Source organism: Schistocerca americana, chromosome X (genome assembly GCF_021461395.2).
Source record: "Schistocerca americana isolate TAMUIC-IGC-003095 chromosome X, iqSchAmer2.1, whole genome shotgun sequence".
Lineage (NCBI taxonomy): Eukaryota > Metazoa > Arthropoda > Insecta > Orthoptera > Acrididae > Schistocerca > Schistocerca americana.
Genome location: NC_060130.1, coordinates 177,628,378 through 177,656,307, shown reverse-complemented (window position 1 = coordinate 177,656,307; position 27,930 = coordinate 177,628,378).

Genomic DNA, 27,930 nt, shown 5'->3' with positions numbered 1-27,930 from the left:
TTGTACTCAAACGAATGTTACATACGATTGCAAACTATGTAGAAAAGCTAATCCAACGGTAATAGAGTGTTTTTTAAACCTCGTTAAGGAACAAGAGTGGCAGGATGACTGTAGTGCTGATAACATAGATGACAAATATAATTTTTTTCCTTAATAAATTTCTCATGCTCTTTGAAAGCTTCATTTCATTAGAACGATCTAAACAGGGTACTAGCAGTGAAAGGCAGCTTGGGTAGCTGACCAGTGTAATAAGGATACCATGTAGAACAAAGCGGGTTCAAATGGCTCTGAGCACTATGGGTCTTAACTTCTGAGGTCATCAGTCCCCTAGAACTTAGAACTACTTAAACCTGACTAACCTAAGGACATCACACAACACCCAGTCATCACGAGGCAGAGAAAATCTCTGACCCCGCCGGGAACCGAACCTGGGAACCCGGGCGCGGGAAGGCTACCGCACGACCACGAGCTGCGGACAACGAACAAAGGCATAACAGGTTTATTTGTTACATACTGCGTTTATATATTTCATCACCAAGATGTACATGAAAATTTGAGTATGGGTTCTACCCGATACGCTTCAAATAAAGTCATTGATTTATCAGCTGGTGGCTACTTATTTAATGACCAACATAGAAATTGTGCAGTACTTCTATTGAAGAACTAAAGGGTTGTATGTTGCAGATGTGACAGTTCGTCCAAACCACAAAAGTAACCTATAGTCCAATCACTTTTGGTAGAAGTTCATTTTGGTTCAGTAACAATAGTACACTTCTAAAAGATCAATGGAAATGAGCGTTTGGCCTTGGTGCAGGACTTCTTACATTCGACGCCACATTGGGCGACCTGCGCGCAGGACGGGGATGAAATGATGATGAAGACAACAGAACACTCAGTCCCTGAGCGGAGAAAATCCCCGACCCAGCCGCGAATCGAACCCGGGCTCGTAGGACGGCAATCCGTCACGCTGGTCACTCAGCTATCGGGGCGGACTAAAGGATCAATGCTCCATCATGAATAGGTGGAAGGAAAGTTTTCAGGATCTTCTGAATCATGGATCAGCTAATGATGAACAATCCACCAACATTAGACGAAGTTAAATGTGCTGTCAGGCAAGCAAAGCAACACAAGGCCACATGTCCTGATGCTATACCAGCGAAAGCTCTCAAAGAAGGTGGAAAGGAGCTCGTAAGGTACGTACAACAACTGACTGTTAAAACTTAGAACACTGAAGAAATACCTCCTGATTTCAGACATAGTTTGGTAGTTCCGATTCCGGATAGAAGATCGAACAGACTGCAGTAACTGCCACGAAATATCGTTGATCTCTAGTCTGGGTAAGCGAATTCATCGAATTTGCGTGAATCGTGCTATGCCCTTAGTTGAGGAATTACTACCATATTGCCAGGGTAGCTTCAGGTCTTCTAGAGGACCCACAGATATGATATTCACAGTTCGCGAGGCTCAGGAAAAATCAAAAAAAGCAGATCTCTTTACATTGTTTTTATCGACGCCATTAAGGCACTGGACGCGTTAAAATGTGATGCTTTATGGAAGATTTTAGCTCTGTATGGTTTTTCACATAAATATATATTGCCATCTCGAAAGTGCTCTACACAGATATGTCACCAGCTGTCATTGATAACGACACCGTTGGTAAGCCATTCCATATTACTACTGATGTTAAGCAAGGATGTAGGATTGCTCCCACGTTATTTTCCTTGTATGTTCCCGCTATCATGCAGTTAGTCAAAGATGATCGTCCTCCAGGAATACAGGTAACTTAAAGCAACTGTTTAATCTGGGCCATCTAAAAGCAAGGATACTAACATTTTCCGCAGTATTAGTTGAGTTACAATACCTTGAAGATAGTGCAGTTGTAGCTTGTAAAGTTTCGTCTAGTTGTTAACGTCTTTTCAGTTTAGGTTAATTTTGTGGCTGTCAGACTATCGGACACAAGTATGGGAGCTTAACATAGAGAACTCGCTTCTTTACGAAATAAACATATGTGCCTCATAAGCTAATGTGCGTCTCATACTTTTCAAATATTAAAGTTATTCAACTAAAGAATGGAAAATATCACTTTTAAATAATAACAGTACGAGTCAAATAACTTTGTTTTATTATCCATTTAGCACGTAGCCGATTTCCATAACAGTCTCGTATTAAAAGTTAAGCTTGTTTCACAGTCACTCTGGAGTAACCATTGCTACGTTCCCACACTGATTAAACAGATAACCATTAATCACGAAAGCCTTTTATTTACGTTCTGCTATCAATATGTTCCTCCACGAAAATTTACTGATTCACAAACACGACACTGTTTCAGTTGTAAATCACGTAACTTTTGCGCCTTTCCACGAAATACACTACTGGCCATTAAAATTGCTACACCACGAAGATGACGTGCTACAGACGCGAAATTTAACAGACAGGGAGAAGATGCTGTGATATGCAAATGATTAGCTTTTCAGAGCATTCACACAAGGTTGGCGCCGGTGGCGACACCTACAACGTGCTGACATGAGGAAAGTTCCAAACCGATTTCTCATACACGAACGGCAGTTGACCGGCGTTGCCTAATGAAACTTCGTTGTGATGCCTCGTGTAAGGAGGAGAAATGCGTACCATCAAGTTTCCGACTTTGATAAGGGTCGGCTTGTAGCCTATCGCGATTGCGGTTTATCGTATCGCGACATTGCTGCTCGCGTTGGTCGAGATACAATGACTGTTAGCAGAATATGGAATCGGTGGGTTCAGGAGGGTAATACGGAACGCCGTGCTGGAACCCAACGGCCTGATATCACTAGCAGTCGAGATGACAGGCATCTTATCCGTATGGCTGTAACGGATCGTGGGGCCACGTCTCGATTCCTGAGTCAACAGATGGGGACGTTTGCAAGACAACAACCATCTGCACGAACAGTTCGATGACGTTTGCAGCAGCACGGACTATCAGCTCGGAGACCATGGCTGCGGTTACCCTTGACGCTGCATCACAGACAGGAGCGACTGCGATGGTGTACTCGACGGCGAACCTGGGCGCACGAATGGCAAAACTTCATTTTTTCGGATGAATCCAGGTTCTGATGGCCGCATCCGTGTTTGGCTACATCGTTGTGAACGCACATTGGAAGCGTTTATTCGTGGTCGCCATACTGGCATATCACCCGGTGTGATGGAATGGGAGTATGGGATGCCATTGGTTACACGTCTCGGTCACCTCTTGTTCGCATTGACGGCACTTCGAACAGTGGACGCTACATTTCAGATGTGTTACGACCCGTGGCTCTACCCTTCATTCGATCCCTGCGAAACCCTACTTCTCAGCAGAATAATGCACGACCGCATGTTGCAGGTCCTGTACGGACCTTTCTGGATACAGAAAATGTTCGACTGCTGCCCTGGCCACCACATTCTCCAGATCTCTCACGAATTGAAAACGTCTGGTCAATGGCGGCCGAGCAACAGGCTCGTCACAATACGCCAGTCATTACTCTTAATGAACTGTGGTATTGTGTTGAAGCTGCATTGGTAGCTGTACCTGTACACGCCATCCAAACTCTGAGTCAATGCCCAGGCGTATCAAGGCCGTCATTACGGCCAGAGGGGGTTGTTCTGGGTACTGATTTCTCAGGATCTATGCACCCACATTGCGTAAAAATGTAATCACATGTCAGTTCTAGTATAATATATTTGTCCAATGAATACCCGTTTATCGTCTACATTTCTTCTTGGTGTAGCAATTTTAATGGCCAGTAGTGTAACTGAATTACTGAACCCTTTTCTTCTACTATGCGACATAATACTTTCAGCTGTTAATTATCTTTCTACAAGATTGTTCATACTATTTACTCGTATCTTTGACGCGGTTGCGCTCGACTGTTCCGTGACGGAACTCGACAACGTGAGGGAACTTGACAACAGCTTTCTTGCACACTCCACTGCGGCGCATGGCAACTAGTGTTTGGCGTATTGTTATCTTTATACAGGAAGACAGTGATCCCTATGAGACATGGTGTGCTCATTTCCACTCTTCAAGAAGCCAGAGATAAGTATGGAGTACGACATCGATACGTTACATCATCAAAGATAGCAGTATTCATTACATCCAACGAGTAGTTTTTTTTTCAAAAACTCGATGAAAAGTTTTTAAAAATCACAAAAAAAGGAAAATAGAAATCTCACAGAAATCCTGACCCAACAACAGGAACAAATAACCGATAAAAACCCCAGAAATGTTCCCTTCTGAGTTATGCTGTACTGCAATAGAAATAGCCTGTACACATTCTTTCATCGTTACACAGAAAATTACAATCTTTGCGTTTTGTTTTACGTAATTGGCCTGCAACAATGAACATACATAGAAATCAAATTTATCGCATAATTAGGTTAAATAGCTATAAAAATATGAAAATTCCTTTGTACAGACATCCGTGAAAATAGTGTCAAGAAAAAACTTAATGCAGTCCATTTGAATCTCTACAGCGTCCATTATAAAATGTCCGGTTTGGTGGGCAGGTACGAGGGTATACCTGACTAATTTCCGCATATGAATAGCTGTAAGAAACAGAACCACTCTTCAGGTACACTCCTGTAAACTTTGTACTCTATGGAAATTAAACGCAAATGAAAAGATATCTGGCCATGGATGGATAGTGAAACAGAAGATGACGTAATGTATTTTATTCCAAGACTGCTCCTTTTACTCCCCACATAGATAAATAAAATTAAGGAAGTGATGAAGGAATCTTGCCTACCCGAATAACAAATAGCATTCAATATCACAACGAATTTAATTTCAAACAGCATGAATGACATGGAACATAGCTCAACATAACACATCAATTGAATTTTACTCGTGTTCATAAAACGAAGTGTACTGATGCACTGTTGACAAAGATGAACAAAGGGTGGCAACTTGACTCTATTCTGACTTTAAAAATGTATAAGGCGATGCGAATGAAACTAATGCGATAGACAGTGATTGTGAAATGTTAACTGGAACAAACTACCACAATGCAGTGAAATGGGAAAGTGACTTGGTGCACTGAGTGAAATTCACTCTAAAGCTCCCTAGTGCCCGTGCTGCGAAATACCCACCATGTGCGGTTAGAAATCTCGAATATGGTGTCCAGCACGCCTCTGCGTCAGGTTAAATGGTGGACCTTCCTCTCCTCCTCTCGTTCGGATCCACCTTCAGGCCCAGACTTCGTGGCCCGAGCTCAGATCGACTTTCCTTCTCTATGGGAACAGAACGAATCAACTTATATGCTCCACAGCACCTGACCAAGATACTACTTCACTGCTCCGTGGTCCCCGACCGAATTCTCCCTTTCTCACACTTAGTGGAAGTCCCAAAAACACTCTAAACGGAGTACGTGACAACACTATTAAAAAAAAAAAAACATCGGATATGGTAGCGCTCTCCTACAGCACTACAGCAACTGCATATCACTCCGTTTACTGTACAGTCTCCGTTCATAAGATGGGAAAAAAGTGTTCCTTCAATCGGAACATATCTAGAGGCATTGAACAGGCATCCACTGTTATGCCTTATGATGTTAAGGTCGTAATGTTATTTTTGGTATATACCAAACAGCGTGGCTAGTGTGCTTACAAAAAAACCCAACAGCTCTCCCGGGGACGCACTGTCGGGGATCTTCCAATGCCATCCCATTTCGATCACTTCGGCATAACGTTTTCACGGTATAACTGATACTAATCTTACAGGAAGGTTTCCAGGCAGTCACTATCATGGAAGAACATTTTGATAGTAGAACGTAAGTGAAAAGGCTTCCGTAATTAGTGGTTGCCTGTTTAACTGATTTGGAAAATCAGTTTAGCAATGGTTACTTCAATGTGAATGTGAAACAACCATAACTGTTAATACGAGATTGGATGACCATAGGCACTATCAGGGAAATGTGCTATGTACAGCTCCGTATTTACGATATTTCCGAAGCGGGGCAAAAACTCTATAGTGGTGCCTCCCCCCCTCCCCCTCTCCCTCTCCCTCGAGCGTTTGAGATTTTTCAAAAATATGTTCATTTTGTAGCGCATATCTTTGTGAAGAGCTTGATATATAAAACATATATGTTCGAGGAAATGTAAGCCATGTTATTTGGTCTTAAGTGTCCCGAAGTGCAGCGGCACGCCTCTTTACACAAAATTCTTCTATCGTACGCCGCTGAATTTTCTCTGTGGAATTCAAACTTATATATTGTGTAATGGAAGCCATCAAACCTATATTCAGGACAGTGGAAATTAAATTGTTCTGTGGTGCCTCTCCTACTCCCAGTCGGCCGGTTTGACATCCTGCCCCCCACATTTACAATAAATTCACAATTAATAGAGGGTATGATTATTTGTGACCGGGAGAATAAGAACTCTTCAGAAAATTTGCACTCTGTATTGCCTATTAGCCGATAACTTTCTCTTTTATGTGACATAAAATTAAATATAGGAAACATAAAAGCAGTAAAGATTAGAGAAAAGGAAGACAGTACACATTTCTTCAATTCTTAGGTCACAGCATTTTTTTTCTCTTTAATTTTGCTACAGCTTTACACGGTGTGTTTCCTTTTTACGAAAGAATCAAAGTTCGTCAAACGTTTTGCAAGATGAGAAATCAAAATGTCGTTGTCTAATAGTGAAAAAGCTGCTAATGCGAATAGTACCGAAGACTGGTGTAGTTTCTAGATATGATTATGTCTGTTTTGTAATGCCTGCTACATAAAACGAAATAGGCATTTCTAATATTGCAGCAGTTGTAACACACGCCAAATAAGCGACACTGTTTTGGCACAAGTGGTCACTTTATGTACCTAATTTTCATAAATAATACGACAGAATATAATTCATTATGTACCAATATCAAATGCCTATTAGGCGTACTATAAGCAAAAAGTTTTATGTTAGGAAATAGTTTCACATTTCATTCATATGCTCCAGTTTCTGAAACATGAGATCGAAAAGTAGGAGTAGTACGAATGGGTGGAGCATCACCTGCTACCAGCTTTGCGAAAGAAGCGGTGACACTTTCTGCGCAACCCACTCATCATTTTTCACGACAGTGTGCAGGCGCATAAAGCGCAAGCTGTGGCTGCTCTGTTCGGTTGATGGGACTGGGAAGTACTGAACCATCCACCATACTCCCCGGACTTAAGTCCTTGTGACTTTGATCTGATTCCGAAGATGAAGGAACCACTTCGTGGCATTCGCTTCAGAACTGTTCCAGAGATTCGACAGGCAGTAGACTGCCCCATCTAAACCATCAACAGAACAGGCTCTACTAACGGTGTACTACGCCTCCCACATCGCTGGCAACGGGTTCTACACAACGCTGGTGACTGCTTTGACAGATGCAAACATGTAACTCTTTTGTATCGGTTATGAAGAAATAGTTGCCATTATTTAAGTTCCAATCGTCGTATATAAATGTATACTGACGATGCCCCTATGCCTCCTGTATATTAGAACATGTTTTATAAAACGGATCTGAAGATAGTCATTATAGACGGAAACCGGTAGGCTGACGACAAAAAATTTCTGACCATTGACGTATAGTAAAGGAAATTTTAACGTTCAACGATGACCTTTTCCACTCACTCAGCTTTTAACGCAAGCAGAAAACGTTAAATGCGGGAACTTCAGTGTTTCGTAAAACAGAAATTTATATCCCTAGCAGCATAGTTTTGTTGATCAGTAATAGGACTCACCCAAATAATGAAACGCTGAAGGCAGCAAACCTGATTAAACGTGAAAACAAATGTTCTGACAGTATTTTTTCAGTGCTTAAAATAATCCCATTCTTTCCTGTACGTTTTCTTAAAAATATCTTCGTGGTTCTAGTATTCTTTTCGAATTAATATTGTTTCAGTATTTATATTACCACTGAATAATTAAGTACATTCAAAACTGGAGTCAGTGATGTAAGACATGTGCATTTTGTACTCATCGGGTTTGAAACAATATTGGACATCCTAGTACTGCTACAAGGAGTGCAAATTAAACCTGGTCCGGAAAATATTTCACCTCCTAAAGACAGGCAACCCAACTTACTCCATCCGCCCCAAGTGCGGAAGATGTAAATAGTGTTGCCTATCTTAACGTGCGTGAAATATTTTCTTTGCTAGTTTTCTTTTGTCCACCCTGCAGTACGCTCCAGCTCTACATTATAATTCCGTTTCTCTTGTAAAAGTAAGAAAACGTTATACCGGCACGTAGAAAGGCTTTATTTTATTTATACGACTTGTAAACGAAGGATGGGACGTACGGTCAGAAATATCAATGAAAGTAGGCGACTGCAGCTGGTAAAGGAATTGGAGAGCTTCACACACACTGAGGACAGCGAGGAGTGTTCTCTAGAAGGTGACAGGCACTTCACAAGCTGGTTGAAATTGTGATTAGCTAAGCGCCTGGCGTCACTCTAAATTCCTCATGCTGGACTACTTGCCATTCACTGCTCATCTTCCTCTCGTAAAATTTTTGGTTGCCTCCTCATGGCCTTTACAGTTTAAATTGGTTTAGCAATGAATCTAAGTGAACGATCTCGTAAATGGGATCTTTCTAATTAAGGTTTTCAACATGACTTAAGGCGAGTGCAGGGATAATTTCTTTCAATAAGATATGGCCAATTTTTTATCCCATGCCCCCCTTTGTCAGACTTTCCATTGTTTTTTAAGCGACACCTGCGATACGAAACTTGGAACTCATCGGAATTTTTGTTTCCTCCTGTATTGCTTCGTATTTATACAATGATATTTTCTTTTCTTCTACAATAATTATCATTAGGTGTGCGTGATAGCTGTATTTCTTCAGATAGATTCCTTTTGGCCACATCCATTTGCCGTTTGTTTATTAAGGGATCATATGACCCCGCTGTTGAGTGCCCTACACATCTCACCAGTCAAACAATCAGATAGTCTGTCATTTCTGCCCACGTCACGTTGGGCTGTGTGTTTTAGACAGTCCCGAAAGCATTTTAATGTTATATTGAACATCGGTCCTACATGTTCCGGCCACAACACTGTGACCACCGACTATGTACGACGTCAATGTGCCATAACCACTCATAGATTGCAGATGGCAGCATTACCATTGGGAGGTATATAAAACATGTCAGGGGAGGGGAGAGGTGGGGGGGGGGGGGGGACTCGGAAGCTGCGCAGGCGTTGTCGTAATGCGGAAACAGAGCGATTTTTTCTGACGTCCGAAAGGGCATGGTTATTGACATTCGGACCAAGGGTGGAAACATTTCCGAAAAGGCTAAGTCTGTAAACTCTCCGCGTGCCGCCGTGGTTAAAGAACACCGTTAAAGGTAAAGTGGTGCCATCCAAAACTGGCATCGAGACAACTGTCGTGCACCACGGTCCGTAGATGTTGGGGGTGAACGACGGTTGCGGAGATACGCAGGGTGGTCCATTGATCGTGACCAGGCAAAATATCTCACGAAAGAAGCGTCAAACGAAAAGACTACAAAGAACGAAACTTGCCTAGCTTGAAGGGAGAAACCAGATGGCGCTATGGTTGGCCCGCTAGATGGCGCTGCCATAGGTCAAACGGATATCAACTGCGTTTTTTAAGTAGGAACCCCCATTTTATTACATATTCGTGTAGTACGTAAAGAAATATGAATGTTTCAGTTGGACCACTTTTCTCGCTTTGTGATAGATGGCGCTATAATAGTCACAAACGTATAAGTACGTGGTATCACGTAACATTCCGCCAGTGCGGACGGTATTTCAGAAAAATGGTTCAAATGGCTCTGAGCACTATGGGACTTAACTTCTGAGGTCATCAGTCCCCTAGAACTTAGAACTACTTAAACCTAACTAACCTAAGGACATCACACACAGCCATGCCCGAGGCAGGATTCGAACCTGCGACCGTAGCGGTCGCGCGGTTCCAGACTGTAGCGCCTAGAACCGCTCGGCCACATCGCCCGGCATGTCAGTTCTAGTATAATATATTTGTCCAATGAATACCCATTTATCATCTGCATTTCTTATTGGTGTAGCAATTTTAATGGCCAGTAGTGGTTCAAATGGTTCAAATGGCTCTGAGCACTATGGGACTCAACTGCTGTGGTCATAAGTCCCCTAGAACTTAGAACTACTTAAACCTAACTAACCTAAGGACATCACACACATCCATGCCCGAGGCAGGATTCGAACCTGCGACCGTAGCGGTCGTGCGGTTCCAGACTGTAGCGCCTTTAACCGCTCGGCCACTCCGGCCTGCGGCCAGTAGTGTATTATCCTTCCATTTTCCACTCTGCGAAGAGCTTCACACTGTTAATGCAAAGTGCTTACACATTTCACGCTTTGCAGATGATATGCTGGAACAAACTAATGACGTAGTTCTTCTTTCCGACCTCGTAAAAAAGTAGAGAAGTTGGAATTATACTGAAAACCTACAAGACAAGAACTCAAATGTGTTAATCTCAAAAATTCCATAGCCTTTAAAAGAAAAGTTTTCGACCAGTATGTTCTTTCCGTTTTTAACTTTCCGCCTGTGAAATTTGGATACACAGTGAACCAGGTAAAGAGAAATTGAAAACTGCACTGAGAGCTATGGAAAGAACAAATCAGGTCTAATTAGCTGACCATATACACGCAGTGGCGTAAGTCAGTGATGGCCTACAACGAGTTCAGGCACTGAAATGGATATACTAATTGTGGTGTCACCGCCAGACACCACACTTGCTAGGTGGTAGCCTTTAAATCGGCCGCGGTCCGTTAGTATACGTCGCACCCGCATGTCGCCACTGTCAGTGATTGCAGACCGAGCGTCACCACACGGCAGGTCTAGAGAGACTTCCTAGCACTCGCCCCAGTTGTACAGCCGACGTTAATAGCAATGGTTCACTGCCAAAGACGCTCTCATTTGCCGAGACGATAGTTAGCATAGCCTTCAGCTACGTCATTTGCTACGACCTAGCAAGGCGCCATTACCAGTGTATATTAAAATGGGAATTATGTGCAGTCAAGAGAGATGTACACCGATTGTGGATTAAAGTTAAGTATTATATCAACTACGTACTTTATTTGCTACTATTAATTCCCTTAACTGTTCCAGACCTCGCGCCAGCCTGCGTGAGCTTAAGCGCGTGCATTTCGGCTTCCTCTCATAGTGACTTGGCTGTCTTGACAAGTCACAACATGTGACATGGCCTCCAGACCGTTGGGATAAGGGAATTAGAAGAGTCATAGGCATCGTACGATGACCGGTAGCTCGGCAGACACACAAACGAAGATTAAATTCTATGAAATCAATGCTAAACTTGAAGATTCTCCATCTCATCACAGAGCTATCTAAATACACTCCTGGAAATTGAAATAAGAACACCGTGAATTCATTGTCCCACGAAGGGGAAACTTTATTGACACATTCCTGGGGTCAGATACATCACATGATCACACTGACAGAACCACAGGCACATAGACACAGGCAACAGAGCATGCACAATGTCGGCACTAGTACAGTGTATATCCACCTTTCGCAGCAATGCAGGCTGCTATTCTCCCATGGAGACGATCGTAGAGATGCTGGATGTAGTCCTGTGGAACGGCTTGCCATGCCATTTAAACCTGGCGCCTCAGTTGGACCAGCGTTCGTGCTGGACGTGCAGACCGCGTGAGATGACGCTTCATCCAGTCCCAAACATGCTCAATGGGGGACAGATCCGGAGATCTTGCTGGCCAGGGTAGTTGACTTACACCTTCTAGAGCACGTTGGGTGGCACGGGATACATGCGGACGTGCATTGTCCTGTTGGAGCAGCAAGTTCCCTTGCCGGTCTAGGAATGGTAGAACGATGGGTTCGATGACGGTTTGGATGTACCGTGCACTATTCAGTGTCCCCTCGACGATCACCAGTGGTGTACGGCCAGTGTAGGAGATCGCTCCCCACACCATGATGCCGGGTGTTGGCCCTGTGTGCCTCGGTCGTGTGCAGTCCTGATTGTGGCGCTCACCTGCACGGCGCCAAACACGCATACGACCATCATTGGCACCAAGGCAGAAGCGACTCTCATCGCTGAAGACGACACGTCTCCATTCGTCCCCCCATTCACGCCTATCGCGACACCACTGGAGGCAGGCTGCACGATGTTGGGGCGTGAGCGGTAGACGGCCTAACGGTGTGCGGGACCGTAGCCCAGCCTCATGGAGACGGTTGCGAATGGTCCTCGCCGATACCCCAGGAGCAACAGTGTCCCTAATTTGCTGGGAAGTGGCGGTGCGGTCCCCTACGGCACTGCGTAGGATCCTACGGTCTTGGCGTGCATCCGTGCGTCGCTGCGGTCCGGTTCCAGGTCGACGGGCACGTGCACCTTCCGCCGACCACTGGCGACAACAGCGATGTACTGTGGAGACCTCACGCCCCACGTGTTGAGCAATTCGGCGGTACGTCCACCCGGCCTCCCGCATGCCCACTATACGCCCTCGCTCAAAGTCCGTCAACTGCACATACGGTTCACGTCCACGCTGTCGCGGCACGCTACCAGTGTTAAAGACTGCGATGGAGCTCCGTATGCCACGGCAAACTGGCTGACACTGACGGCGGCGGTGCACAAATGCTGCGCAGCTAGCGCCATTCGACGGCCAACATCGCGGTTCCTGGTGTGTCCGCTGTGCCGTGCGTGTGATCATTGCTTGTACAGCCCTCTCGCAGTGTCCGGAGCAAGTATGGTGGGTCTGACACACCGGTGTCAATGTGTTCTTTTTTCCATTTCCAGGAGTGTAGATTCAACAAAATGAAAATTTCGTGATGAGAAGATGTGGAGCGCAAAATGGATAAAATTCAAAAGCACAGCTCAAAATGTCATAGCCAAGTACGTTCCGAGCAAGGTTTTAAGAGAGGGGCAACGCCCACCGTGATTTAATGTCCGCGTTAGAAAGTTTGCTACACATAACAAAGATAGCTTCATCACAGATACAGAAAAGTCAAAACACAATTGAGAAATAAAACCTGAACGAGGCGAAACTGAGGGAAGGAGAGTAATGAGAAAAACATTCAATGACTTACGATCTAAAATTTTGCCAACCGATCTTCCGAACTAGCTTCACAGCGGAAGATACTAATGCCTTGCCTCCTTTCAATCATCGTGCGAACGTCGAAATCACAGATACGGAGAAAAGTGACCGCGAAATAGAAAAGCAGCTACAATCGCTCAGTAGCGGAGTGATATCTCGATCAGATGAGATACCAGTAAGATTCTAGAGAGATTATTTCAAAGAATTCGCTCCTGTTCTAGCAGCAGTTTCTCGTAGGTCACTGCAGCAACGAAGTGTACCTAGCGACTGGTAAAAAGCGCAGGTCAGCTCGGTTTTGAAAACGGTCGTAAAACAGACGCACATAATTAGAGACCAACATAGCCGACGTCAATCTGTTGTAGGATTACGTTTTATGCTCACGTATTGCAATGTTTTTGGAGAACGAGAATCTTCTCTATAAAAATCAACATGGATTTCGCAAATAGAGATCTTGGGAAACTCAGCTCGCTCTGTTCCTCCATGAGATTCACAGCGCTGTAGACATCGGCATTCAGTATTTCACCGTGTTTTCTGACTTCAGGAAGGAACTGGTACAGTCTCTCACTGTTTTCTCCTGAAAAAATTCGAACGTAAAGAGAGATTTATGACTGGAGTTAAAAATTTTTTGCAGACAGAACTCAACATGAATCTCTGAGCGGAACAAGATGACAGATGCAAAGATAATTTCAGGACTACTCCACGGAAGTGTGATATGACGGTTAGAGTTCACATTACGTATTTACGTGTTTACGTATCTCTGTATGTAAATACTCATGGGGTCTTTGGTGTGACGTCACGTGTGCTGCATTGCTGTTGAAATTTCTCGTTGATATTTTATAAATTTTACTCTTCAGTTACTTATTTTCAAGTTTATTTGTGTTAATATTTGCTGTAAAAGTAATTTATTAGTGGATTTTCACTAATCTCAGTCTTTCTTCCGGTGTTATTGACTCGAGTGGTCTATTAGTCGTGAGTGTGCTTACGTCGTTTGTCTAAGCTTCACGCCTCAGTAGTGTGTTTACATTTTGCGGCGTGTACTGCAGCTGTAGCAGTTATAAAGGTAAGTACTGACCAACTTATTTCTGCACTGCTATACAGTTATTAAATTTAATAGTTTTCAGCGGTGTATCGCGAAGTTTGTGGCGAAATAACGATTTAATAAACTCTTGGAAACGTTCGCTCGCTGTGTTTTTTAGGGTTTTCTGTGCGTTGAAGGCGTATAGTAAATTTCGTGCTTTAGTTTTCAACTGACGTTTCTTATTGTTTGTAGTGAAATATTTCAGTAAAATTTTTATTCGGTATTTTAACTTCCTTTAGTGTTCCAGTGGCCGTTTGAATTTTTTGGTTTAGCTAATAATTTTGTGAAGTTTTGTTGGTATTGATATTGCCTGAAGTGTAGTAGTATTAATACAAGTAATTGCTTTCTTAGTGGGCAGAGAGTTGAGAGACCATTTTTGTTAGTTCTATAAATAGTTCTACTGGTTAACTGAACTTGCGTAACGTAGACGTATAGTTTTTTCAGTAACTGTAAATTTTACCATGAGTGGGAAGTCTGAGCTCTGTCGTAGATTTGTGAGTAGTGGGTTATAGTGTGGGATTTGTCCCAAGTATTTTCATTGGGGGGGAGGAGGAGGATGCAGTGGGGAAGCCAGCTGTCACTTTAGTGAGATCCTCTGCTGGGAATTCAAAATCTGTAGTAGAAATAAGATGATAGAGGAGCAGGAGCGTAAGATCTGTGCCCTTCTGGTGCAGTTACAACGCGCAAAGGAGGAACTAGATTGATTGAGGGGGGGGAGGAGGAGAAGGAATGGGCACTGGCAGTTGGCAAGAAGGCAGCTAGGAAGAGGACGTTTTCAGACAGCTTTACTTTGCTTGTATGCAATAGATCTGACCGTCAGAGTTGAGTGGAGCCTCGTGTAGCTGTAGATGTTGGGAACATGCAGCAGTCCTCAGCAATTAGGAGGCTTAGGTTAGTTGCAGAGTCTAGCAGAAAGAAGAAGGTTCTGCTGCTAGGTAGTTACCACGGTAGAGGTGTGGGACATCAGTTGCAGGAAGTGTTGGGGAGTGAGTACCAGGTCACCAGCATTGTGAAGCTTAGTGCAGGGTTGGCTCAAGTGACTGACAGCATAGGGGAGTTATGTAGGAATTTTACAAAGCAAGATCAGGTAGTGATAGTGGGTGGAGCAGGGAACAGTCTTGATAGGGACTGGGAATATGATGTAGGTGGTGACCTGGTAAAGATAGCTACTCAAACTGTTGGCACTGATGTGCATTTCGTGCAACTGTTTCAGCGTCATGATCGGCCTCACCTTATTGCGGCTGTTGGGTGTGTTAACGTGGGACTGGGGAGGGCGCTGATGGCAGAGGGCATGGGTCACATTTCAGTGATACCAGTTGGGTCTATTGGTAGATCGGGTTTCACTAGGCATCGCCTGCACCTCAATATGTATGGGAAGGGAGGCTGGCTAAGCCTACGGGTAACAGTGTAGTGGGTGGTGGTGGTAGTGGTCATGGAAAAATTCCTGTAGTAGTTGGTGTTAGAGCTGCACCTTTTTTAGATTGAAGTCAGCTGATAGGTATACCTCTTAAAGGAAGTCCCTCTAATTAAGGGCTCACCTTCTGAGGATGTAATGTTTCCAAGTAGAGAAGGAATTAGCATATTTCATCAAAATATAAGAGGTATTAGAGATAAAGTTTGTGAACTGCTTATAGATGTTGAATCTGAAATTATTGGTATATCAGAGGAACAGTTAAATAATTTGGCAATGCAGAGGCTTTCTTCACACATTAACTGGCTATTTCTCAAGGAGCTCCTTGCGTGGTTGGGGAGTGGCTATGTATGTAGGAAAAAACAGTATTCCATTTGAGTCCATAGACATATCACGACACTGCACTGAACAGATATTTGAATGTTGTGCAGGGGCAGTTGAATTTAGTGAAACTAAACTTCTAATTGTTGTTTATGGGTCCTCTATCTCTGACTTCAGAGCCTTTCTGCTCAAGCTAGAGAGGGTTCTTGATTCACTTGTTAATCCAATAGCAATAGAGTTTTTTAAACCTTGTCAAGGAACAAGAGTAGCAAGTGCCGATAACATAGATGATAAATACAATGCTTTCCTTAACACATTTCTCATGCTCTTTTAGAGTTGCTTTCCATAAGAAAGTTGTAAACGGGGTACTAGCAGTAATAGGCAGCCCAGGTGGCTGACTCGTGGTATAGGGATATCTTGTAGAACAAAGCGGGAATTATATCAAAATGTTAGAAGTAGTCACAATCAAGCTAAGGTAGCCCGTTACAAACAGTATTGTACGGTGCTTACAAATGTTATTAGGAAGGCAAAGAGTATGTGGTATATAAATAGAATAGCTAATTCACAGCATACAATTAAAACCACATGGTCATTTGTGGAGGAAGTGTCTGGTCAGCAGCACGAGGTCGACGATATAAAGTCAGTTCGCAGTATAAATATTTCTTTTACTGATAAATCAGATATATGTACAGTATTTAATAACCATATTCTGAGCATTGCTGGTGAATTAAATAAAAATTTAGTTCCTACAGGGAATCGTATAACTCTCTTGGCAAATGCCTTTCTGAGACTGATGTCTGATATAATCCTCTGTGATAGAGAAGAGGGAGATTTAGCCAATAATTAAATCACTGAAGACTAAGGACTCTCATGGTTATGATGGAGTGTCTATCAGAATATTAAAGTACTGTGCTACATGTGTTAGCCCTGTATTTAGCCATATTTGTAATTTTTCCTTTAGGAATGGTCAGTTTCCTGAGCGATTAAAGTACTCAGTAGTAAAGCCGCTTTGTAAAAACGGAGAAAAGGCTAATGTAGATAAATTTAGATCGTTTCTATGTCATTATTGTTTGTAAAAGTTATTGTAAAAGCTGTGTATGTAAGGGTAATTGATCATTTTATACCACGATTTGCGATCAAATGTACAGTTAGGCTTTAGAAGTCGTTTAACAATTGAAAATGCTGCATTCTCTTTTGTGATGTACTGGATGGGTTAAACAAAAGGTTTCGAACGCTTGGCATATTTTTTGATTTAACTAAGGCATTTGATTGTGTTGATGACAAAATATTGCTCCAGAATTCGGACCATTACGGAATACGGGAAGTAGCTCACAATTGGTTCACCTCTTACTTCAGCAACAGGCAGCAAAAGGTCATTACTCACAATGTTGATAACGGCTGTGATGTGCGGTCTGAGTGGTGTACTGTCAAGGGGGGGGGGGGGGGGGAGGGAGTGGAGTGGAGTGGAGTGGAGTGGAGTGGAGTGGAGTGGAGTGGAGTGGAGTGGAGTGGAGGGGGGGTTGCCCCAGGGATCAGTGTTCAGTATTACAGGTAACTCTAAAATATTTCTGTTTGCCGATGATACTAGCTTGGTAGTAAAGGATGTTGTGTGCAACATATTGTTTCAAAGAGTGCAGTTCATGACCTAAGTTCATGGCTTGTAGAAACTAAACTAATGCTAAATCACAGTAAGACTCAGTTTTTACAGTTTCTAACACACAATTCAACAAAATCTGATGTTTTAATTTCACAGAACGGGCATATGATTAGTGAAACTGAACAGTTCAAATTTCTAGGTGTTCAGATAGTAAGCTGTCGTGGAAAGTCCATGTTCAGGATCTTGTTCAAAGACTTGATACTGCCATTTTTACTATTCAAACGGTATCAGAAGTGAGTGATCGTTCGACACGAAAATTAGTCTACTTTGCCTATTTTCATTCGCTTATGCCGTATGGTATTATATTTTGGGGTAAGTCTTCCCATTCTGAAAGGATATTTTTGGCTCAGAAACAGGCGATTCGGGCAATAAGTGGTGTAAGTTCATTGGCCTCTTGTTCACAACATTAGCTTATTCCTAAGAATGAGCAGCTTTCACTCAATTAATATTCGGCAGAAATCAAACCTGCATTTGGATCGGACTTTCTTAACTCTTGTGCAAAAAGGTGTGCAGTATAGTGGTGCATCCATTTTCGATAAGCTACCACTCGAATTCAAAAATCTTAGCAGTAATCCATGCGCTTTCAAATCGAAACTGAAGAGTTTCCTCATGGGTCACTCCTTCTATTCTGTCTAGGAGTTCCTTGAAAAATTAAGCTGATTCTCATTGTATTGTTGACTGCGTTTACTTAAACTTATGGACTGACTTTTTTCGGTTTCATGAACATTTATTTTTATCTGTTACTACTTTTATGTTGTAATTTCATGTACTGACACGTTCCAAAACCTTGGAGATTTGCTCCTCAATTTGGTCCTACGGAACTTGACTTGTAAATAAAATAAAAAAAATTACATATAAATGATTTAGCGGATAACTTCGGAAGTTCCAAGAGGCTCTTTGCAGGTGATGCGCTTTTGTATAAGGTGGTCAGCAACGTCAGGAGACAGTACCGAACCGAAGGAAGACTTGCAGAGGATTGATGAAGGGAATAGGGACTGACAGTTGACCCTGAACGTAAATAAACCTAACATACTGCGCAATCATAGGAGCAGAAATCCACTAACGTGCAGTTACACTATTGTCGACAAACAGCTGGAAGCAGTAACTATCATGAAATATCTAGGAGTATCCATCCGGGGAGACCTTAAGAGGAATGACCACAGAACACAAATTTTAGGAAAAGGGGATGCCGGTCTGAGATTCATGGGAAGAATCATAAGGAAATATAACTCACAAGGGAACCTCCCCATCGCACCCCCGTCAGATTTAGTTATAAGTTGGCACAGTGGATAGGCCTTGAAAAACTGAACACAGATCAATCGAGAAAACAGGAAGAAGTTGTGTGGAACTATGAAAAAATAAGCAAAATGTACAAACTGAGTAGTCCATGGGCATGATGATATCATTAATGCTCCTTACTGACGCATAATTGTCAGATGTACGTGTAGCACTTTGGCGAGCACTTTGCATCAGAGAATTATCCACTAGCCTTTCGCACGCTCAAACGGCGGCTGGAAGGGAACGTTCTGTCATTCACTACATGCTTCAGTGAATCCTATAACGCCCCATTTACAAAGTGGGAGCTCCTCAGTGCCCTTGCACATTGCCCTGACACAGTTCCTGAGCATGATCGCTTCCACAGCCATATGATTAAACATCTCTCATCTGACTACAAGCGACATCATCTCGTCATCCTCAACCGAATCTGGTGTGATGGCGTCTTTCCATCACAATGGCAGGGAAGCGCCATCATTCCGGTGCTCTAACCCGGTAAAAACCCGCATGATGTGGATAGCTATCGGCCCATCAGCCTCACCAACGTTCTTTGTATGCTGCTGGAACGTATGGTATGTCGGTGGTTGGGTTGGGTCGGGTCCTGGAGTCATGTGGCTTGCTGGCTCCATATCTTGGCGGCTTCCGCCAGGGTCGCTCGACCACTGATAATCTTCTGTCCATCGAGTCTGCCATCCGAACAGCCTTTTCCACATGGCAACACCTGATTGCCGTATTTTTGTATTACATAAAGCTTACGACACGACTTTACATCATATCCTTGCCACATTACATGAGTTGGGGTCTCCGGGGACCAATCCCGATTTTTATCCAAAACTTCCTGTCGCTCCGTACTTTCCGTGCCCAAGTTGGTGACTCCCATAATTCCATCCATGTCAAAGAGAATGGAGCTCTGTATTGAGTCTCTCTCTAATTTTAGTGGCCATTAACGATCTAGCAGCAGCTGTCGGGCCCTCTGTCTCACCTTCTCTGTATGCAGACGAATGAATTCTGCATTTAGTACTGTTGCTCCAGTACTGTTGGTGCTGAGCGGCGCCTCCAGGGAGCCATCCACAAGGCGCAGTCATGGGCTCTAGCCCACAGCTTCCACTTTTCAGCAGCAAAGTCGAGTGTCATGCACTTCTGTCGGCGTGTACCTTTCATCCGGAACCCGCACTTCACCTTAATGTCGATCCACTCAATGAAGTGCAGACATATCAATTCCTAGGACTGGTTTTTGCCGCTCGATTGACTTGGCTCCCTCATCTTTGTCAGCTTAAGCAGAAGTGCTGGCAGCACCTCAATGCCCTCCTTTGCCTGAGCCAGCACCAATTGGTGTGCAGATCGCTGTACGCTGCTGCAGCTCTAGAGCGCCCTTGTCCAATACCGAATTCATTATGGGAGTGTCGTTTATGGTTCGGCAGCGCCTTGAGAATTGCATTTACTCGACCCTGTGCTCCACTGTGGAGTTTGATTAGCAACAGGAGCTTTTAGGACGAGTCCGGTGACCAGTGTACTGGTGGAGGCTGCAGATTAGACGTGCGCAGCTGCTCCGCCAGTTACGCACCACACATTTGTAGTTCCCTTGAGCATCTGAATTACCGTCTCCTTTTCCTATCGGCGGCCCAGGTCTGGGCTAACGATTGCGGTTTGCGTGCAGTCCCTTCTCTCTGAACTGGAGTCCTTTCGTTTACCACCTCTACTTGAGGTCCATTCACGTACGCCTCGATGGTGTACGCCTCGGCCGCAGCTTCGTCTGGACCTTTTGCATGGTCCTATGAACTACGTTAACCCCGTCGCTCTCCGCTGTCACTTCCTCTCGATTCTTGACGTGTTCCGGGGCTTTCAGGCGGTTTACCTCTACGGCTCAATGGCTGACGGTCACGTAGGCTTCGCCTATGTTCATGGAAGACATATTGAGCAGCACTCCTTGCCAGTTGGCTGCAGTGTTTTCACTGCAGAACTGGCGACCATATCTCGTGCTCCTGAGTACATCCACTCATGCCGTGGCGAGGCATTTCTACTGTGTATTGACTCATTGAGCAGCTTACAAGCTACCGACCAGTGCTACCCTCGCCACAATCTGGTAGCGTCCAATCAGGAGTCCATGTATGCCCTGGAACAGTCCTTCCGTTCCGCGCTGTTTGTGTGGACCCCAGGACACGTCGGAATCCCCGTCAACGAACTTGCCGACAGGCTGGCCAAACAGGCCACGCGGAAACCGCTTGTGGAGATAGGCATCTCCGAAGCTGACCTGCGTTCTGTCTTACACCGCAAGGTTTTCTGGCTTTGGGAGACGGAATGGTGTAACAGTATTCACAACAAACTGCGTGTCATTAAGGAGACTATGAATGTGTGGAAGTCTTCCATGCAGGCCTCTCGCAGGGAATCAGTTGTCCTCTGCCGGCTCCGCATTGGCCATACGTGGCTAACGCATGGTTACCTACTCCGTCGCGAGGACCCACCTCAGTGTCGCTGTGGCTCCCAAACGGCAGTCGTCCACCTCTTGCTGGACTGCCCACTTTTAGCCGCCTGAGGCAGACTTTTAACTTTCCCGGCACTCTGCTTTCGGTGTAGGGCAACAATGCCTCCACAGCAGCTTTGGTTTTACGTTTTATCCGTGAGAGTGGGTTTTATAGTTCTATGCAGGTTTTAGTGCATGTCCTTTGTCCCTCTGTCCCCTCCACCGTAGTGCTTTTAGGGTGGAGGTTTTATTGTGTTGCAGAGTGGCTGGATTTCCCTTTTTATTCTCGTTGTTGGCCAACCACTCTAATCTGTTTTTATCTTTTACTCTTCAGTTTCTAGCGTCTCTCTGTTGTTTTCTTGTCCTCATTTGTTCCTTTTAGTGTTCGTTGCTTTCCCTTCGTTCTTGTGACGTTTCCTTTCTTTCCATTTTGTGTTGTATGTTTCGTTCATTTCCAAAGACTGGAAAGTTGCACAGGTCACACCAATATTCAAGAAAGGTAGAAGGAGTAATCCACTAAATTACAGGCCCATATCGTTAACGTCGATATGCAGCAGGATTTTAGAACATATATTGTGTTCGAATTACCTCGAAGGAAACGGTCTATTGACACACAGTCGACATGGGTTTAGAAAACATCGTTCCTGTGAAACACAACTAGCTCTTTATGCACATGAAGTGCTGAGTGCTATTGACAAGGGATTTCAGATCGATTCCGTATTCTTGGATTTCCGGAAGGCTTTCGACACTGTACCACACAAGCGGCTTGTAGTGAAATTGCGTGCTTATGGAATGTCGTCTCAGTTATGTGACTGGGTTTGTGATTTCCTGTCAGAGGGGTCACAGTTGGTAGTAATTGGCGGAAAGTCATCGAGTAAAACAGAAGTGATTTCTGGCGTTCCCCAAGGTAGTGTTATAAGCCCGTCGCTGTTCCTTATCTATATAAACGATTTGGGAGACAATCTGAGCAGCCGTCTTCGGTTGTTTGTAGATGACGCTGTCGTTTATCGACACATAAAGTCATCAGAAGATCAAAACAAACTGCAAAACTATTTACAAAAAAATATCTGAATGGTGCGAAAAGTGGCAGTTGAACCGGAATGACGAAAAATGTGAGGTCATCCACATGAGTGCTAAAACGAACTCGTTAAGCTTCGGTTACACAATAAAACAGTCTAATCTAAAAGCCGTAAATTCAACTAAATACCTAGTTATTACAGTTACGAACAACTTAAACTGGAAAGAACACATAGAAAATGTTGTGGGGAAGGCTAACCAAAGGATGCGTTTTATTGGCAGGGCACTTAGAAAATGTAACAGACCTACTAAGGAGACTGCCTACACCACGCTTGTCCGTCCTCTTTTAGAATATTGCTGTCCGGTGTGAGATCCTTACCAGGTAGGGCTGACGGAGTACATCGGAAAAGTTCAAAAAAAGGCGGCACATTTTGTATTATCGCGAAATATGGGAATGTCACAGAAATGATACAGGATTTGGGCTGCACATCATTAAAAGAAAGACGTTTTTCGTTGCTGCTGAATCTTCTCACGAAATTCCAAACACCAACTTTCTCCTCCGAATGCGAAAATGTTTTGTTGACACCGACCTACATAGGGCGGAACAATCACCACGATAAAATAAGGGAAATCAGAGCTCGTACGGAAAGATATAGGTGTTCATTCTTTCCGCATGCTGTAAGAGATTGGAATAATAGAGAATAGTGAAGGTGGTTCGATGAACCCTCTGCCAGGCACTTAAATGTGATTTGCAGAGTATCCATGTAGATGTAGATTTTCACACGTGTGGCATCGTTTTATTAGGAACAAGGGACTGATGACCTCATAGTTTGGTCCCTTCTCCCGCCTTTAAACCAACCAACCAACCAACCAAAACTCATCTCTCGGCTCACAAAGTGCATAGAGAACGAAGGTGACAACGTCGAAAAAGTGTTTTACGTACATTTGTGAATGTACAAATTTTTCATAAGTATATTGCGTTTTCGAATGGTCCGATGTGCTCCATGTGGAATAAATGTATGAAAAATTATATAAATATAAGGAGGGGGGGGGAAGCAAAAAGTTTCCGTTTGGGGGCATCGCTGCACCGTATATGCAACGTAATGTGACTCCTATACTGGTATATAAGCACCGACAGGCAAAGGGTTAGTATGGCATTCGTTTCTTTCCGACGTGTATTCGGTAAATCTACAAACGAGAACTATGACGCCGTTATTACCAAACGCATCCATCAGCACTTAACATGCTGCTGTTATTTTATTGGCTGCTCAAGGACTAACACCGGCAGACTTCCATCGGAGAATCAAGAATGTGTATGGGGCAACATGTCTGTCGAAAGCCACAGTTGTGGAATGGTGCGCCAAGTTCATGAAACACGCGTCCTCAGGCTGCAGATGTTGTAACGCAGAAGTTGAGCCAACTCAAATGGGGGACTCTCGGATACCCTCCCTATAGCTCTCATCTCTCCCCATGCGATTATCGCGCCTTCAGTCCCTTAGAAAAGGCCTTGAAGGAGTGACGGTTCCTGTCGGACGTGGATGTACAGGAAGAAGTTAGGGACTTCTTCACGCAGCAGAATACAGTGTTACACCAATGAGTCTCTTCAGCCTGGTGCATCGGTGGGATAATTACCACAATGCGCACTGTGATTTTGCCTGATTGTCGTATCGATCCTGGATTTTTTGATCGCCCATTATATTACCGATTTCTGCATACGTGTGGCGTAGGGATTAATAATCACCCACGTCAGGACTGTTCTCGGTAGACTTAATGCTTTAGCATAAGAGATAATTGCAAGACAAACTGCACACTACATGACAATACTCCACGAATGGCTGAACATTCGCTTCGTTATCGCGCGGTGGAGCCCACATTCATTGTGTCGCGACGGTTACACACTCTTGTGAACAGGAACTACACTACTGGCTATTAAAATTGCTACACCAAGAAGAAAAGCAGATGATAAACGGGTATTCATTGGACAAATATATTATACTAGAACTGACATATGATTACATTTTCACGCAATTTGGGTGCATAGATCCTGAGAAATCAGTACTCAGAACAACCACCTCTGGCCGTAATAAGGGCCTTGATACGCCTGGGCATTGAGTCAAACAGAGCTTGGATGGCGTTTATAGGTACAGCTGCCCATGCAGCTTCAACACGATAGCGCAGTTCATCAAGAGTAGTGACTGGCGTATTGTGACGAGCCAGTTGCTCGGCCACCATTGACCAGACGTTTTCAATTGGGGAGAGATCTGGAGAATGTGCTGGCCAGGGCAGCAGTCGAACATTTTCTGTATCCAGAAAGGCCCGTACAGGACCTGCAACATGCGGTCGTGCATTATCCTGCTGAAGTGTAGGGTTTCGCAGGGATCGAATGAAGGGTAGAGCCACGAGTCGCAACACATCTGAAATGTAACGTCCACTGTTCAAAGTGCCGTCAATGCGAACAAGAGGTGACCGAGACGTGTAACCAATGGCACCCCATACCATCACGCCGGGTGATACGCCAGTATGGTGATGACGAATACACGCTTCCAATGTGCGTTCACCGCGATGTCGCCCAACACGGATGCGACCATCATGATGCTGTAAACAGAACCTGGATTCATCCGAAAAAATGACGTTTTGCCATTCGTGCACCCAGGTTCGTCGTTGAGTACACCATCGCAGGCTCTCCTGTCTGTGACGCAGCGTCAAGGGTAACCGCAGCCATGGTCTCCGAGCTGATAGTCCATGCTGCTGCAAACGTCGTCGAACTGTTCGTGCAGATGGTTGTTGTCTTGCAAACGTCCCCATCTGTTGACTCAGGGGTCGAGACGTGGCTGCACCACCCGTTACAGCCATGCCTGTCACCTCGACTGCTAGTGATACGAGGCCTTTGGGATCCAGTACGGCGTTCCGTATTACCCTCTTGAACCCACCGATTCCATATTCTGCTAACAGTCATTGGATCTCGACCAACGCGAGCAGCAATGTCGCGATACGATAAACCGCAATCGCGATAGGCTACAATCCGACGGTTATCAAAGTCGGAAACGTGATGGCACGTATTTCTCCTCCTTACACGAGGCATCACAACAACGTTTCACCAGGCAACGCCGGTCAACTGCTGTTTGTGTATGAGAAATCGGTTGGGAACTTCCCTCATGTCAGCACGTTGTAGGTGTCGCCACCGGCGCCAACCTTGTGTGAATGCTCTGAAAAGCTAATCATTTGCATTTCACAGCATCTTCTTCCTGTCGGTTAAATTTCGCGTCTGTAGCACGTCATCTTCGTGGTGCAGCAATTTTAATGGCCAGCAGTGTACGTGTTGCGCAAAGATTGTGAACTTTCTACATTAGAATGAAAAACATTTATTTATTGCAAAACTGTGCCTATCGAGAATAAAATTTAATATGCGTATACTTACGTAACGAATAGTGCAGACCACAGTCTAACAAGGAACCCCTTGATTGCGAGGTCGCAAGTTCGATTTTTAGTAAAGCTCATTGGAAAGTGTTGTGTTAGCAATTATGACAGGAAAAAATATTAGCTACTAATGACTCACCATGTGCATCGAGAAGGCTACAGAAAATGAGTCTATGGGAGGTGCAAAGATCAACCTTCTATGGGATGTATGTATTACACTTCACAACATTGGAATCGTTGACATTCGAGAAATGTTCAAAACAAACCATTAACTTGCACCATAAGCACCGAATGAAAAATGGCGGGCCACAGTGATGACAAAGATTCACAGCATTCAGACCGAAGGCGAACCCCTCGAGAGTTAAAAACCGTGCAGGACGATCAGCTACGTATCCACTCTTAAGGAATGCATATAGACTCATATTGGTGTAATGTGGTGATAAGAACTGATGGAATGTGATGGCATCCAACCGAATGCGAAACAGTCTGTCGTGGAGCTTTTCGTGAAACTGACAATCTTTTAAGAAGTAGCTGCAGATAGTGTGATATGTTATATAGGCACCGCAAAAACAAACATCTAGAGGGTGAATTTGTCCATTAGTTTCAGGTGGTATGATCTGCAATGTCACACAATTTCCAGAAGGGACAGTTTGCTTTAAAGGAGTATGATTTTTATACGCAGACCAGAAATCGAGCAAAAGCTAGCTATTTTAACCAAGCAATGCTTGTACCATGGTTGTAGTTCTCTTACGCCCATTTTCCCACTCTTGCCTGCTGTGAGTAAATGTTCCCTACTGCCCTTGCAAGATCACGCAGACGAGAAATAACTGTAGAGGACAGAGCACCTCCAACTTCTCGCAGCACAATAAAAGCTAATTTACCATCCAGATTAACAGTCAGCTTAATCGCATACGAATGCGTTACGGCATTCAGCTTAGTTGATCTACATACAACTCTCTTGGTTTCTTTAATTTCCAGGATTCCTTTCGTAATCATTTCCTCTTCGAATCCCGATTGGTCGGAGCTGAAAACAAATTCCTTCGTCAATGATGGGATAAGTTTATCTTATCTATAAATTTTCGGGCCGATTCCGCAGTTTGCTATTCATCATGAAGTTGACGCTTTCTTTAAGGGGCTCCGGAAATGCTCAAAAATCATGAAAAGTTCAAGTTTTACTTTTTGCGTTTTCTGAATCTGCAGACTATTACCTTTTAATAGATATATAGTTTATTCAATTGCGAAGACTACAACTATTTTTAAATTTTTTTTTGAAATGTGTTCTACATGGGCGTGACCCACTGTGACGCTGTTAAACTGCTGTCAAATGGTGTTATTATTAACGTCCGTGTTCATCAGGTACATTTTAGTGATGTGAGATAAAGTATGTGTTGTGGCTAACCTGTGATGGTTCAATATATATCGCTGGTGTGATTGTCGATTGCTTCATGTTTATTTACTCTGTCGTTATCTCGAAAATATTCGTAATTAATTCTGTTTCTTGAGTCTCTGTTTTGTTGAAGTATAATAATGAGTAAAAGTAAAGTTATTAGAAATCCTCTGAAGGCTTTTAAGAAAAGGAGAAATGTTGGAAAACCAAAGGTATGTGTTATTACTGTAAACAATAAAGACGATAACCAAGCGAGTGAACCTAACCTTTCAAGTACACCTGCCCATAGCAGTCAAAGTGGGAAAGAAAATACTTCACAGAAGAAGCTTGGTTCAACGAGTGGAAACTATGAATGTTTTATGGGCGAATCGGATGTGAATGAAATATTTGATATGTCGGTTCTCAAAGGAATTTTTTCAAACTGTGTAAGATGTATTCATTGTAGTGAAGTTGGTCTGGAACTCTCCATAATAAAGCACGTAGGACTTGCTAGTGAAATACAACTGAAATGTGATAAGTGTTCATACATGACCACCTTTTGGAACAGTGTTGCAGTAACTGCAACTGAAGAAAATGGTAGCAAAATCTACGAACACAACAACGAGCGATGCTTGCTTTAGACAAGGAACGCCTTCGGGCTGCAGACAGGGCTGTAAAGAGTCTAGAAATACAAGCAAGAGGAAGCAGGAGGAGGAGTTTGCAGAGGATGAAGATAATCCATCCTATGGACCTGGGATGCACTAAAAGGTTAATCCAATCTTCGTCGCTCGATTCCCAAAACTTTTATTTTCTCATACTAATTACATGTTTTCTAAGGATCTTCCAAACCTATTTGTTTCAAACTTTCAGTAAACGTTACACAGTAC